Source organism: Pimephales promelas, chromosome 8, assembly GCF_988280905.1.
Source record: "Pimephales promelas chromosome 8, fPimPro1.hap1.1, whole genome shotgun sequence".
NCBI lineage: Eukaryota > Metazoa > Chordata > Actinopteri > Cypriniformes > Leuciscidae > Pimephales > Pimephales promelas.
Genome location: NC_142776.1, coordinates 2,725,648 through 2,738,846, shown reverse-complemented (window position 1 = coordinate 2,738,846; position 13,199 = coordinate 2,725,648). Strand labels below are relative to the sequence as shown.

The window sequence follows — 13,199 nt, the reverse complement described above, 5'->3', positions numbered from 1 at the left end:
AATTTTTATATACAAAATATTTATACACAGTACACACATATATTTTGTAAACACAAACTTTTATTTTTGGATGCGATTAATCGAGATTAATCGTTGCCCAGCCCTAAACTATAACAATATCTCAATGAGACTAAAATAACACAGTGCGTCACAAATAGTATGTGTTTGGACGGACATTCTTGGGTGATCTATTCCTCTAAGTCTATTGAGTTATGAAGGAGCACTTACTGAGCAATAAATCTGTCCTCGCTAGAAGCGTTGGAACAAAAGCAGATCTTTTAACAGTGCTGCCTTGAGCTAGCCCTCCAGGACAGTACAAGTAATGCTCCTCCATGTGCAATGGGTCACGTCCCTCATGGTGAGAAACAATAAATACAGGCAATATGAGGGAATTCTATTTCCCCTATTGCCCAAGCTCTCCTCTTGGCTGTATTGGAGATAACCATAAACTGTTTATAAGCCATGAGAGCTTCATCTCTGAGGATGTATCAAAAGCATAATTAAATGCTCTGACAGAATAGCAGAATGGCAAACCAAACAAATTGAGCTCCCTGTCCACCGCCATCCCCTGGTGAAAGCGTGCCTGTAGAGGAACAGAGAGCTGACAGGAACGTAATTAAAGATTCCAGCCATCCAGCGCACCGCAGGGAACAACAGATATATCATAACGTGCACTGCCTGCTTTGTTTACCTCTGTCTCTGGATACAGATGCATAATGCAAACTGCCGCCTTCGCTGGAGACAATGTCTTCATCTTTTCTTTGGCAGGAGCTGTCTTGGTACCACTTTCTGTCCAGGGGACCTTGTCATTTTTACTTTCTCTAATTCTGTCATTCTCTCTCTCTCGCTTCACGGGACTGATGTCAGCTGAATTTTTGTCATTATGGTCACCATCGTGTGACGTAGTGTGTTCAGAATATAGTCGGCCAACAGATTATCTGACTTCACATGAGGTTTATGGCAACTTTACACAAAACACCAATAAATCAATCAATCAATCAATCAATCACTCAGTCAGTCAGTCAATCAATCAATCAATCCATCCATCCATCTATCTATCTATCTGTCTGCCTGTCTATCTGTCTGTCTGTCCGTCCATCCAACCATCCATCCATCCATCCATCCATCCATCCATCCATCCATCCATCCATCCATCCATCCATCCATCCATCTATCTATCTATCTATCTATCTATCTATCTATCTATCTATCTATCTATCTATCTATCTATCTATCTATGTATCCATCCATCCATCCATCCATCCATCCATCTATCTATATATCTGTCTGTCTGCCTGTCTATCTGTCTGTCTATCTGTCTGGCTGTCCGTCCATCGACCCATCCATCCATCCATCCATCCATCCATCCATCCTTCTATCCATCCATCCATCCATCCTTCTATCTATCTATCTATCTATCTATCTATCTATCTATCTATCTATCTATCTATCTATCTATCTATCTATCTATCTATCTATCTATCTATCTATCCATCCATCCATCCATCCATCCATCCATCCATCCTTCTATCTATCTATCTATCTATCTATCTATCTATCTATCTATCTATCTATCTATCTATCTATCTATCTATCTATCTATCTATCTATCTATCTATCTATCTATCTATCTATCTATCCATCCATCCATCCATCCATCCATCCATCCATCCATCTATCTATATATCTATATATCTGTCTGTCTGCCTGTCTATCTGTCTGTCTATCTGTCTGGCTGTCCGTCCATCGACCCATCCATCCATCCATCCATCCATCCATCCATCCATCCATCCATCCATCCATCCATCCATCCATCCATTTCTCCATCCTTTTATCTATCTATCTATCTATCTATCTATCTATCTATCTATCTATCTATCTATCTATCTATCTATCTATCTATCTATCTATCTATCTATCTATCTATCTATCTATCTATCTATCTATCTATCCATCCATCCATCCATCCATCCATCCATCCATCCATCCATCCATCCATTCATCCTTCTATCTATCTATCTATCTATCTATCTATCTATCTATCTATCTATCTATCTATCTATCTATCTATCTATCTATCTATCTATCTATCTATCTATCTATCCATCCATCCATCCATCCATCCATCCATCCATCCATCCATCCATCCATCCATCCATCCATCCATCCATCTATCTATCTATGTATCTAGTATGAATCACTTTTACATTTAAGATGAAGAAGGAGGTTTGCCAAATCTCTCTGTGGACAGTTTTGTCCTTAAAATAAAGTTAAGCAAACACCGACACACATTCTCACACTGATGGAGCATGATAACTTACAACCAAATCGCAATCTTATTCACACTTCAAGGTGATTGGTTTGCTATATCCGTCAGACTCCCCTGAAACACCTGAGGACAAACTTCATCTCATGACTGATTTATCAGATGGTAACCCTGCCTGCTGACCTGCGACCCTGGATGTTTCACACAAGACAGACATTACAGATTCACAGTCACACACGGCTCTTTGTGCCTGCTAGCATGCTGGCCTCCTGCAATATTTACCATGTTGACTTTCATGTGTGTTCTTGAGGCAGCGCAAAGCAATCTGGCTCCCAAAGTTTCCGCCCTCAATCTGCCTTACCAAAACACAGGACACCGAGGTTTCTCTTCATGTAATCTGCCAATCACAGGTGTGCAAAAAAACACTACTTCCACCCCGGCATCCCTGTTTAATCCCATCTACTTTGAGTTTGAGTTGATTCTATTGCTCCTTATGGACTGTAACTCAGATTTGCATGAACTTGTCAACTAGAAAATTTATATTTTATCTTAAGAAACCACTACATAGAAACAATGCATGTAAACAGGAGTTCATGCATGATAAAAACGACAACAACAAAACTCATGCATGATGCAAAACATTTCTAACAGAAGCTTTGGTCTGTTGCATATAAATACATTATTCATAATTTAATCATAAAAAGTTTAAATTGGGGCTTAAAAAGACACCAAAAACACCAGCATTTATAATATTTCAATTTATGAGGTAATTTGTGTAAAAATAAAAATTTAATTAAAAAAAATAAAAGTTTAAAGTGTCAGATTCCAGAACTGCAGTGTGTACTTTTTTAAATCAAATTTGACAAATCTTCTTTTTATATGCAATATTATAGTGTTTATTATAAATGATTTATCTGTGCACTTCATTATTTTTTTTTCAATTCATGTACCCTTATAATCTTTAATCAAATACATTACCCTTCCCTCCCCCACCGAAACGACCTCTCTTCTATTTCAATCACGTGAAATGGCGAAAGTGTGCGGGGCAGATCCGATGAGGGTGCGGCTATCAGTGATCCGCCTCTCATAGAATTGCATTCAAATCTGCCTCCATGAAATCAACCCCTGCCCAACATTTTTTTTCTAATTTCAGAAGCCGTTTCATTCGGATATATGTCACAACAAGGAAAAATTGACATGTCTCAACTTCTGTTTCACGCCGACTTTAACTAAAACAAAATGATAGTGTGGACGCTAATATAGATATCATCAGTGTTGGGGAAGCTACTCTGAAACTGTAGTTTGACAAGCTACAAGCTACTCACAAGTTAAAGTAGTTTAACTACAGTCAATCTACCCTTTTGGAAAAGTAGTTAGCTACACTACAAGTTACTATCAAAAAGTAGCTAGCAACATTGAAACTACTTTTGCTTTTTGAACAACATATATTATAAATAACTGAATAAGTGTCTGAGGAAAGTTTTAAGTAAAATATTTAGTGTTTAAAACAATGCAATACAATTACGATTTCGAAGAGTATTGTTTTATTACACACAACACTCAAATATCTCAGACTGTTTGTCAAAAGTGCAAAACTGCAACAAATAGCCTACAACATTGCAAGATCAAAATATACATCCAACGTAAATTGCATGTAGAACATTTTCTCAAAAATACCGATTGAACTTGGACAAATAAGGCCATGGATAATTAACGTTGTTTCTCCATCCTCCAAATCTGCCGTCACCTCTTGCTAAATAATCATAATATGGGTGTGTCACTGTCAACCCACTTCTGTACGTCATTGAACCGTTAGCCGCAAGATGCGTGATTAAACAACAGGTGGCGGTAATGCCAAAAAATGAGTTTGTAATCTAAGAAGAAGAAGAATATCCTTGCATGGTGCTGATTCGCGCAGGCTCGACAAACGCAACGTAGCTTTTGCTTGCGCTACACCGCTACTTGCTGAAAAAAGTAGTTAGCAACTGGAAAAGCTACACTGTTTAAAAAACAACTGAACAACTGCCAAGCTACAGAAAAAATGTAGTTAAGTTAGTAGCGTAGTTAACTACTCCACAACACTGGATATCATTATCCTTTTAGTTATCGTTTTTGGTGTGAATGGGCCTTAAGTCTAAATCTAGGCCTAATTCAAAACGTTAAGAGCATGATCGGATGTTTCATACATTTTTCAGGATCTGATGGCATAGCTGAAACACATAACTAAAATTTACATAATTTAAGAATCAAACAAAGAACCCATGCTAAGTATGTATAACGGGCCGGCATGTTTTCAGCGCACGGGACAAGCAGCCGACCACGAACGTACCACCCAAATCCCTCCGCCTGGAGCGAGGACTAATCAGCTCGCTGACAGATCCCAGGATTAATGAGCATCAACAGCTCTGAAACCAGATGATCAGATGAGCCGTGGTTTGTGCGTCTACTCTGGGTGTCAACCGGGATAAGTTGTGAGACACACTTAATATTAGGTGCTAATTTAAGAGCTGTGATTTCTCCATCTGACAGGGAGGCAAAACACAAAATACACAATAAAAGCCGACCAAGAATCAGATAAATTTCCTGTTACACGGCATAATGCCAATAAGCACATCACAGAACTGCCCGTATGGAACGAGCATGAAGTGAAATAAACTGACAGCATCCAGGAAGTCAGCCTCCTGCCCTCGGTCCCTAAACATCAAGCATCTCAACATCGATCGAGACACAACAGCCCAGCCATTTATTCTCATTAATTATGGATGCATGGCTTACCTCCAGTTACCATCTCTCTTCATGTCTGCGAAAAAGAATTTGATCAGAGTACGTGTCTATATGCTCAATACCTGTGCTGCAGATGCACAAGAGACATAGACAACATGTTTGTACAACTCTTTTTGATGCTACTGTTCAGAAAACTGTTTAATATCAAGAATTAAAGTCAACATAAACTCCTGTGTTTGCATGCCAGTGATCACAGCTTGCACCAAAACAGGTTATTTTCTAAAATAGTGCATGGATAAATCTTTCAGTATAATTTTTCACTAAATAAATGCCCCCAAAACATTTAAATTTTAAAGTAGAAACACTGAACTAGTATTTTCTATAATGTTTTTCTTTTATTGACAACCTTGAAAAATACATTTTAGGAACATGCATTACAGTTTTTCTCGATTGTTTACACACATTTCCTGCTTCATATTCTCAGAACTCTACACACAAATCTAAAAACACTCGCACAATGGGCAAACCCCCTCAATTCTTGTGCAAAATGAAACTTTACATTCAAAACAATGTTATATATTCTCAAAATGTTATTTTGTTTTCAAATGACACACACAAACCATCATATGAATAGACATTTATAAGAACCAGTTGAACACTGATGTGCTCAATGTAAAACACTTCTTCTCCATTCATCATAATGACTTGGGCCTTTTTGTTCAGTGTTACACTTACTACAGACATTACATACATAAGTGTGTTGTAAAATATTTGAGAATATTGTTTTTATACCCAGAACACACAAATACACGGTAACAATATATTTTATTTTTCCCACAAAAACAATGGGAGATAGATCGCACATTTCATACACCCCAACCAACACAAAGTTGCACATACAGTGGTCCACATTCAAAACAACAGAAAAAAATGTGTATGCTGTTACAGTAAAAAAAAAACAAAAAAAAAACTAAATAATTATCTGTGCTGCATCCTCTCTTAGGTTTTGGTATTTTATGCTAAAGCTCTGATTGCTAATTAAAACTGTGTGACGTGTGTTTGCCCATGAGACGAGTCAGTGTGAATATTTGAATGGCAATGTGTTCCTCATGAAAACAAGAGATTTTCTGCATGAAAATTGTGCCAAATGCAGAGAATTTGTGTGTAGTGTTTTGAAAAAAGTGTGTTTTTGAACTGCAATTTGAGTGTAAAGCAGGAATTGTGCTTGTAGTTCAGCAGAATTGGTTCAGGGGGGTTGGTGAATGAGTTACATGTTGTGGTCATTGTGTCTCAAGTAGCAGAATTTGTGTGTAAACAATTGAGAAAAACTGTAAAAAAGCAAACAGGGTCCATTTTCCGATCTTTACAGTGAAATCCAGTGTTTAGAAACAAGCCTTACAATGTGACCTCTTAATTTGAACGTTGGTTTGATTATTCTGTTGGTGGTAGAAAGGTGAGAAGGACACTAATCTCTCAAACTGAGTTAGTGAGACTCCAGCCTGAATGCCTGGGCTTTTTATTATTCAGGAGAAGAGAGGAGAGTGAGATAAAGAAAGAGAAATTACTTCTCTTTTATTCCCCATTGGGTGGTGCATTACAGTAATGGCTCTGTCTAAATAGCAATAGAGAGACAGAATGGTGCACCCATTATCAACACCATGACCAATTCCTCTCTCTCTCTCTCTCTCTCACCGAGGAGAGTTAGCGGGGGTGGTCTTGTGCGATCATTGTAAAGATCGTTCAATAAGCGGTGAGTGAAACGTCTACACGCGCAGAGTAACTCTGAAAGTGATCAGCACGCGCTCTCACGTTTGAGACTCTGGCACGACTATTAAACTCGTTTATCGCTCTGAGAAGTATGAATAAGAAAATGAGCTTTCTGATGACAATTTAATTGCCTTTCAAGGCAGCAGGAGTTATTTAAAAGAAACTGAACAATTGGGTCATGGAAGTCTGATTTCAGTAACTATACGTTTGGGGAAAGTTTGCTATGTGGATTCAAAGTACCCCCTTTATGCTATTTTAAAGGTTCCTAATGTTGTTTTGGCATCTCATTCAACAGGTTTATATGCATCAAAGGTCAAAAAACAGTCTTAATTTTCTCATAACATACACTGCACATCACCACATTTATCAGTGATTCTTAAACGACACGATGGATGAATCAGTCTCTCTAAATCCCTCCTTTTCGAGAGCTACTCTGCTCTGATTGGCCAGATGGCCCAGTCTGTTGTGATTGGTCGACTGCTCGCAGCGCATGTCGGAAACAAAACGCCCGTTACCATTACTGAACATCAGCTCCATCCGGAGGCTTCCTAGCTAAGCGATTGTACACACTGTAAGAATTTTTTTTCCAATCGTTTTCAATGGGAACGTTGTGTTTTTAAAGCGGCAGGAGTGTAACGAGGCGCTGAGCATTAATTTCACGCTGAAGCATTGAAGGCTCGTCGTTTTTTACCGTTCGGCAAGAGTTGAAGAATATTCAACTTTGGGTAAAACGCATCGCTCATCACTGTCTCTTTTACCCAAGCCGTCCAATCACAGTGGAGGAGGGGCGGGACAAATACCACACCGGGGTTAGACACTCAACATTCTGCTTGTACAACGTCAACATATGACAACAACAAGCACAATAACGGAACAAAAATAATTTAAAACAAGAGCTATAGTAAATACTTTACATTTACATTGTATCAACATTTTTATAGACAACACAGAAACAAACTATCTGTGGAATTAGATACTAGTTACACATCCGCGGATATTCTGTATCGTAGCAAACAGAGTCTCAACTGAAAAAAAAACTTTCCGCTGCCAAAACGCTGGCTAAAAACGCACGCGGCCTGAAGACAGTAACACATATTTCATATTTCACATGCGGTAACTGTATCAATAAGCCGAGCATTAACGTGAACGACTGATGTAACATTAAAGTTCCTGCGTTGAACTCTGCGGACAACGCACAACATATGCGGGCATTATGCAAATGTGTTTTCTAAAGAAAAGGGTATTCTGAGTGGTTGCTATGGTGTTGCTAGGTGGCTGCTAGGGTGTTCTGTGTGGTTGCTATGGGGTTGCTAGGGTGTTCTAGTTGGTTGCTAGGGTTCTCTTGGTGGTTGCTATTAATGTTGCTAGGCGGTTGCTAGGGTATTCTGGATGGCTGCTATGGTGTGGCTATACCCCACTATAGGGATGTGGAACTGTCATGCAGTGAGATTCGAATGAAAAACGACTCGTTTAGGTGGTTTAGAGTCGACTCTTTTTTTTTTCGGAGACGCTTCGATTTTCTAACTCAGACAACCATAATAAGCTCATATAATAGAGTACACATCACCAAAGCAACCAATACCAAAGATCTTTTCAATTTCTTTATTTTACAGAGACTAAATGAATGATGACTAAATCAAAGCTGGTTCCCTCTCAGATGTGCGTCCTCGTCCCATGAGAGCTTTTAACCGCGCTTCACATGCTTTTTCCCCATGCGAATTTAGGATAAAACATCTTTGTGTGCACCAAAAGAAAGAGAAAACCTTTCTGACTGAACATCACAGAAACTAGCTTTTTCACATTTTCTGAGCTCTTTTATCACAAATAAATGGAGGCTGGCCACAGCAATAGTTGAGACCACGATGCTACAGTGTTTACTAGTAGGGGTGTAATGATACATCGATATTAGTGGACGACTGAGATTGATTTTTTATAGGCCGGTGACGTTATCTTAGAGAGCAGGGTAACTAGTAACTAGTTAATATATTACTAAACTTTACATGATAACTTCTTAATTTTGTAATCATAATACAGTATTTTTCACAAATAATTAAATTGTTAAAAAAATATGAAAAAAGTAAACACTGTAACCAATAGGGGACTTTGTGCGCACTATGAATCATATTTTTTTTATTTTTAAATAATAACGTATTACAGAACTGTTAAACAGAGATCATAAATAAAGAAGATGGAGAACTCTCTATAAGATACACTAAAATACTTGTTCGACTGTTATAAGATGTCAAAGTCTCACAGAATTTAGTTTCAACCTCATTTTGTTGTGTGTGTCCTAATGGGAATACTAGATTTGCACATTTTAGAGAGCACAGAAGACAGATTTTCTTGACTGTTGTCAATTGGGAAACAGGATTTGCAAATTGCAGAGAGTTCAATTAAATGCTCATATTTTGGTGGCACTTGTGAGTTAATAAAAATGTAATATTGTAGTAAGTAATATTGCTGTGTTGAAATGATTGATTACATGCCCCTGAGTCATGTAATGTTTTGAGTCATCTGCAAATATTGTATCTCGAACCGATGTCAGATTGTATTGTGACAAACCATCATATACACCCCAGTTGCAACAGTATTTTGGATGGTTGCTAGGCGATTATTAGCTGAATCACAATGAGTAAAATGCTTTAAAATGAATACATGTTTTAAAGGAACTGTAATCATACACTTGCTCCCAAAAACTGCAATGCTGTATGTGGAGAAGTCCATGTCTGGCCATTGAATGTGATTTAGGTTACAGTGCAGTAAACACTGCTAGTAGCAGTATACAGGCAGCAGGGATAAAATGTCGTGATGGAATAGAGACCGATAAGCCTACAAACACACACACACACACACACACAGTCAATCACTGCAGCAGTGTCATTGTCATTCAACACCCTGCTCTTGTCCTACAGGACCTTTCTCTCATTTGGTCTCAGATAACCAGGGTTTAATGGCATCTAGGCAGACAGCCAGATAGTCAAATGCTGTGTGAGTGGAGACAAACGACAAAAGTTTCAAACAAAAGTCACCGCATTTGGATGTAAAAGCTCTCATTAACGGCGCGACAACACAGGATCAGTCATGCATCGAGAGGAATCACTCACACAAACACAAAGACACGGGCGCAAAGGTTTCACCAGCATCAGAGCTGTTAAAAGGAAGATACTCTCCCGTAATGCTGCACTGTTCAGTTTTCTCTTTAATATGAACAACGTCGAGAGCAAAAAGCTTTAATGAGAGCATTAATGCACTAAAATGTTCATGAAAGACGCTCCCTGGTAACAGATCATTGATATTTTTGTAGCATATGTAATTGCATACTACCATACTACCAGTGGTGGAATGTAATGAAGTACAAATACTTACTTTACTTAAGTACATTTTTCACGTATCTTTACTTTACTTAAGTAGAATAAATAGTGCATACTTTTTACTTTTACTTCGTTACATTTTGCAGCAATTATTCTACTTTCTACTCCACTACATTTCTACAACTTCTGTTACTTTTTCTGATCAGTTTTTCCCCTGCCAAAACGTAATCTGAACGTCCGTTCGTTGCACGTTTGTCTCAGTGACGTTTGGTTGCCATATATCAACTCGGTCACACTAAATGCGTCTCGCACGCAGTGTGTTTATCGTGCAATTTATACATGAAAATGTGTTTTTATATGCATAGAAAACGCACCGTGTGTAATATACGTTTGGTTAGGATTATGGCAAGCCAAGAGGTTCAGAATTACACCATAAATTAATCGCGTTTACTGCCAAACATAGTTATTAACATATAGTAAGGATAATGTGCATATTGCCTAATTGCAATCTTGTTTCAGAAATAGTGACAACAATTTTTTTCCATAATTATTGAACATCATTATAGGAGTATTAGGTGGAACGAGTTAGAATTAAATGTTTATCATTAGAAAAAATAGACATTAAGAGAATAAATTGTTATGCAAGTACTTTTACTTTTAATACTTACAGTACATTTAAAATCAGGTACTTTTTACTTTACTTAAGTATGGTTGTCATTGTGTTACTTATACTTTTACTAAAGTAAATATTTGTCTGTTTATTTGTACTTTTACTTAAGTACTGAGATTCAGTACTTCCTCCACCACTGCATCCTACTAGTAGACCTGAAGTATGTAATTTCTAGAGGATATTGTGCACAGAAAATTGTTCCGAAAGTATGGAAGAATTGTTTATATATATACAGTATATATATATATATATATATATATATATATATATTTATATATATATATATATATGAAGAGTTCAGATGCAAAAGCCTCTAAATGCCATTTGAAATTTTCTTCTAGAATGATCATTTTTATCATGTATATTTAAGTTCAGTAATATCACTTAAATGGCAATTCATAGGTAATCTTCATTGCCATTTAAGTGAAATTATGGAACTTAAATATATAAGCTAAAAAATGATCATTCTAGAAGAAAATTTCAAATGGCATTTAGAGGTTTTTGCATCTGAACTCTTCATATATATGTATATATATATATATATATATATATATATATATATATATTTCTGAAATGCCATTCAGTGACAGAAACATGCAATACGTGACCTGACATGATGCACGTGTCACAGCATACTGTCTCACATCCTAATTTAATATGTACACATCATTGTGCAGTGCTCTCTCAAACTTATTGGGACACTGAAGTTACTTAAAAATTATTTTCACAGAATTAGATCTGTATCTGCTGTAAATGTCAGTTTTTGCTCAGTGTCATTTAATTATCTGGTGTTTTGGTGAATTTCACTGGGTGTATGAAGTCAAGTTCACACAGGCTCATATCCTGGAAACAGTCTCTGCGTTTACAGTGTCTCTTTGGTTACCTTCATTTTCAGGTTTATTTAGTGCTGGTAAAGTACACAAGATGATCAGTGTGCATTCATGCACCACAAGATCTGGACAGAAAGGAAAAATCCAGATGAGCCGTGGAAAATTCTCTGCAACTCCTCATGGTCTGTCATGCACCGATATACTTGGCCTATCTCTCACATGTAAATGTGCGTGTGTCTGTCAGTGTGTGTGTGTGTGCGCTCAGTGAACAGGTAGAGAGGATGCAGTCACTATGGTTTTGCCAAGTCAGATATGTTCCTAGATCAACATATTTTATTTATCCTGGAATAGCATTCCTGTCTGAAAAAGTTGTCCCAATCTCATCCCTACCCATAACTCATCCCTAAAATCAGTGGGAAACGGGGGGTGAATATCACTTATGCCCTTCAAATCTGATCGGTTGATTTGAATGTTGTTCCAGGATAAATAAATCTGAAATCATCTGCACCAGAGGATGCAGTGTGTTATGTGTGTGTGTCTGTACACATGGACTTGAATGCACACAGACTCATGGGGACTCATGTCAGAATTAGTTTTTTGAAAATGTTGAAAAATGAAAGTTTTATGTGATGGCTGATGTAGATTTAGGGGTTGTGTTAGTGTGTGTGTGTGTGTGTGTGAGAGAGAGAGAGAGAGTGTGTGTGTGTGTGTGTGTGTGAAAAAGTTAAATATTGATATAAATTATAGTAAATATAGTCTTTAGAAAAATATTTTTAAATATTTACAAAATTAAATACTAATAAATAATACTATTTTAAAAATTCACAAGTATTAAGAAGCATTTAAGAAGCTTTTTCTACATATATATAAAAAAAATTATAATTAATAATATAATATATAAATTGGAATATAATATATAATAATTAGGGCTGTGCAAAAATTAAATGCAATTAATCGCATCCAAAATAAAAGTCGGTGTTTACATAATACATTTGTGTGTGTTGTATATAATTATTTTGTACATATAAATAATATATATATATATATATATATATATACATAATCTATGTTATATAAATATAAATATTTTATATATGAATAACACATTTTCTTAAATATATACATGCATATGTGTGTATTTATATATACAAAATAATTATATACAGCACACACAAATATATCATGTAAACACAGACTTTTATTTTGGATGCGATTAATCGCAATTAATTTTTGCACAGCTCTAATAATAATATAACAAAATTAAAGTTACACATGAGTATCATATTTAATAATATTTAAAAATATATTAGGCAATATTTTTTAATATTTTAGGCAAAACGTTTTTCATTTTCTGGACTATAATATTCACACAGAATGAAAACAGCAATATTTTCTGTCATCACTGGCTTATATTTAGTATGCGGCAATGCTTTACTGTTAGATTGTACTGTGTACTACTGATACTGCAGAAATTGTAAAACAATTTATTTTATAATTGACTTGATTTGAACATACAGGCACTTTTGACATATCTACCAGCAAGTATGTTGTAAATGAGCACAAAGGTAAACATAGGGATAATTACAGTTATTGCTGTTTAATTAACAGCAATGTATGAACACTAATACAAT

At 36.4% G+C, this 13,199-nt stretch overlaps 1 protein-coding gene across 11 annotated transcripts in view; it reads right to left on the bottom strand.

Annotated features, from left to right (window-relative positions):
- Window positions 1–13,199, bottom strand: part of ptprfa (protein tyrosine phosphatase receptor type Fa) — a 255,269-nt gene that overhangs the window by 147,019 nt on the left and 95,051 nt on the right. The gene's annotated exons all lie outside the window — the stretch shown is intronic.